This window comes from Lygodium microphyllum, chromosome 10, assembly GCF_053477565.2.
Source record: "Lygodium microphyllum isolate KBCC chromosome 10, Lygodium_microphyllum_v1.1.10, whole genome shotgun sequence".
Lineage (NCBI taxonomy): Eukaryota > Viridiplantae > Streptophyta > Polypodiopsida > Schizaeales > Lygodiaceae > Lygodium > Lygodium microphyllum.
The window spans coordinates 118,209,137-118,213,362 of NC_141144.1; the positions used below are offsets into that span (position 1 = coordinate 118,209,137).

General features: G+C 38.1%; 1 long non-coding RNA gene across 1 annotated transcript; it reads left to right on the top strand.

Moving 5' to 3' along the window:
- Window positions 1-225: 225 nt before the first annotated feature.
- LOC148030485 (uncharacterized) lies at window positions 226-761 on the top strand. The gene is made up of 3 exons (XR_015692277.1): window positions 226-278; window positions 375-476; window positions 569-761. It is a non-coding gene; the product is annotated as an uncharacterized LOC148030485 (long non-coding RNA).
- The last annotated feature ends 3,465 nt before the right edge of the window (window positions 762-4,226 follow it).

A 4,226-nucleotide genomic window follows, 5' to 3' on the forward strand; every position in this document is an offset into this window, starting at 1 on the left:
CGGTGCCAGCCGCAGTGGATAGATTCTCTACGGGCTGGATGATGGATTGCATGCGTGCATACATGTCACATAGACGATCCGACGCACGCAAGGCAATCAAGAGTGGGGCTCCAAAGCCCGAGTGGTTAGATGCAGACGACTGGCACCGACTGAGGGAGGAGGCTACAAATTCGCCAGGACGTTGGAGTCAGCAGCGGGAGGCAGCGAGGGCACGAATCGAGGCCGGATCGGTACATCATCTTGGGAGTGGCGGCCACAGGACATATTTGGAGGACTTTGTAAGATTCTCTTTTGTTTTGCTTATTTGTTTTTTTGAGATATTCTTTGTACTGACAATCATGTTTCTAACAGTTAGCATTTTGTTTTCTTTGCAGCACTCCATTACAAATCGCGATCCGCAAGGCCTTGAGACTCGATATGCGGAGAGGCACGGTCTCAGATCATTGATCGACCGATTGTATAGACGCGGCGGCCCAGTAAGTCACTCATCTTTCTTGTCCGTAGTTACCATGAGATATTTGAATGCATTATTGTATGGTGGATTGATATGTTGTTTCTTTTTCTGCAGAATCCGTTTGATGCTCCTTTACAGCGGGAAGAGCTTTCGGGGGACGACGATTTGTAGCTCGCCCTTGGATCCTTAGAGCTCACATACCTTTAGTTTTTAGTCACCCGATCTATGTAGACATTTTCTATGTATTAGTGATATTGTTTTATGATTGTACCAATCGCATTTTATGCGATATCATGTATTTATTTCATCCATCAGTTTTATGATTTCAGTATACATTCTTTTTGTTTGCAAATGCTTTGTATGAAGCAGTGCAGAAACTATTTTGTATGGCTCTCATACAGCACACAAAAAAAAAAATTCTCTGTTACCGTCGCTATTTGCGTCGCAAATTTACTGCACGCGTCACTATTGTCGTCGCTATCAGTGTCGCAAATTCTCTATAACCGTCACTATATGCGTCGCATTTGCGACGCATATAGCGACGCATATAACGACGGTTATAGCGACGATTCTATGGCATCGTCAATAACGACGCTTTTTGCGACGACGGGGGCAAATTTTGTTGTTTGTATTTTCGTCGCTTTAAACGTCGCTATAAGGTCTATATCTTGTAGTGTTAGATATTGTAATGGCTTTGATTTTGGACTATTTTGTTGTCATTTACAATAGCTTGTTTGCCTTTGACTATGCTTTCACTTCTTGCATTATGGCTAGTGGATCAAATGAAAGTGCTATATTTAACATTGGAAAGTTAGATGGTACAAATTATAGCTATTGGCAAGCACAAATATGATAGGTTCTAGTGTAGAAATTACATATTAAGTCATTGAGACATGAGAGTGTAAAGCTTGAATCCTTTGATGCAGAGAATTGGATTGAGCTTGATGAGTTATGTAAATCTACAATCATGTTGTCATTGTGTATGTAGGTCTACTATAATGTCTTCTCTAGCATACAAATAGGCTTCGGACAGTTATGGGATAATATTCATAATTTCTATGATAAAAAGAGTCCTACCTCTCAGATATATTGGTTGAAGCCACTCATGGACCTTCATAAGATGGAGTAGACTCCCATATTTGCCCGTAGTTTCATTCTATCTTTAGCCACTTATCTTCGTAGGGAATCAGACTTAAGGAAAATCTTCCCTCCTTGTTCTTATGATTACATTATTTGAGTCATGGGACACATTTTGTATTGCTATGTATGTAAATATACATACTGCTAAAGGGTCGAAATTGTAGGATGTAGAGAGGGTGGTCTCTTGAATGAGGAGATTAATAGAAAAAATGTAGATGTGTCATGTATCTCTCATGCTTTGATAGTCAGAGACAATAATGGCAGGAGCAATACTAACCGCCATGGGAGAGACTCTCAGAAGTCTCATTCTTTTTTAGTCATGTTGACAATCTTGCAGTGAGTCCCATGGCTATAAGTCTACATTGACTCTCGTCATTATTATGGGAAGTAGGGTCATATTCGGTAATGGTGTCATAAAATGCATGATGACATGTGCAAGGAAAAGGGAAAGGATGAAGTGTAAGAAAATAATGATGATCGCAACATTGTCCCTAGTAAGTATGATGTCAAGATTGAGGAGATTAATATCGTGCAAACTTATTTTGATGATGACTATATATTTACAGCTTCTTCCCTTTCTGTTTCACAATTGATTGATGCCTCATCTACCCATGCTTAGTGTTGGTTGTGAGGCTTAATTTCATATCACCCCTCATTGTGAGTGGGTCCACTCTTATCATATCATTGTAGGATTTGCTAGATCGGGTAATAGGATTAGATGTTGTTGATATTAAAGATGTTGCTTCAGGCACACAATATGTTTACTTTACATGATATACACCATGTTTTGACTTTGACTAAATACCTACTTTCGGCTGAAAAATTTAATGATGCAAGTTATGTTGTATCTTTTGGTGATTCCTCATAGAAGCTTACTTATGGGAATCTTTTCCTAGCATGAGATACCAAGTCTAGCACTCTTTACCCCTTACTTGTATCTCGATCTATTAATCATGTTTTGGCAATAGATGCAGTACCACATGTATTGTTATGGCATCATCACATTGGGGACATGTCATTTAAGAGAATGAAAATGCTTACCATTTGCAGTATCTTCTGCCCTCTTGACTATAAGTGTTTTGACTCTTGTGATCGTTGACTTTATGGTAGGCTGAATCATGATTTTCATAAGAAGTTAGCATTATGTGTATGGGTGAGCCTTTAGCTCTTGTTCATTCTGATGTTTGTGGACCTATGCCCTACAAGTCATTAGGTAGTACAAAGTGTTTCGTTAATTACATTGACAATTGATTGCATAAGGTCTGGGCATAATTGATAAAGCAAAAATCAAACATCTATGGCTACATTTTAGTGTTGGCTTGCTTTTGTTGAAAACCAATCTTGATATAAGCTTAAATACATATGATCTAACAATGGGAGCGAGTATGTATCTAAATCATTTGAGCAGTTTTGTGATGAGAGAGGTATTAATCATTATTTGACTGTCCCATACACCCCACCCTAGAATAATATGGCTAAGCACATGAATAGAACGATTCAAGGGTAACTTTGTAGTATACTTACCTAACCAGGTTTACCACAACACCTTTGGGCTAAGACAATTACTACTATTGTACATTTGGTAAATTGATCCCCATACACTGCTTTTGAGTGTCAAGTTGCAAATAAGATATGGTTTGGAAAATCTCCATCATGTGATCATTTGCATGTCTTTGATTCTAAGGCTCTCTGCCATGTTCCCAAGGACAAATGCAACAAGCTTGATCCTAAGTTCATGAAATATATCTTTATTGGTTATGGGGATACAAGTGAGATGGGCTATCACCTATGGGATCCGCAAGCTCAAAATGTCATCTATAGCCATCATGTTATTTTCCATGAGAAAAAAATGTATAAGCAGCCTGAGTAGGTCGTTAAGATACACATAGTAATATTTTAAGAGGAGCCTCATGTTACTACATGTAAGCCTCTTTTAGTACCATTGGAGCAAAAGCAAAATTGGAAGTTGAGTGCTAATATTGGGGATAAGATAGAAGACCTTACTATGCCCTTTGATAGTGCAATAGATACATGGAGTAGCAAAAAGCAACCTATGTTAGCTTTATTGAGTATAGAAGCTGCTATGACAACATGTGAGGTAGTATGGCTACAAAATTTATTGGGCGATTTAGATGTGTAGGGAGATACACATCTATACTTAGCATGTCAATGTTCATTACAATCCCCATGTGGCCATTGACTTATGACTTATTATATTTAGTTTTCTACACCTACCTACAAATAGCATAGTTATAGTATCAGTCAATTAGTATAGTCAATTATGCATTGTTTGACTTAGGAGGCCACTTTCCTTTATATTGTATCTTATCTATACTTTGTGTATACTATATTGTGTGGAAAAAAATAAGAAACTAGCAAAAAAAAAAGTTTTAGCATCCATATCTCTTCTTGTGGTCTTGAGTGAGCTTCCTCTTGTGTGTGTAGTGTACATTTGGTGCAATAACGCAAGCAAGTCCCCCCACCATGCAATTCATGATAGAGGAAAGTTGAGTTCTTTTGAGAATGTACTTGATGATACTTATAAAAGGCATGATGACCATGAAGGTCAGAATGTTAAGTATTGTTCAAATATGCAGTGTGTTGTTCGGAGGTTGCTTAGAGTAGTTGAGAA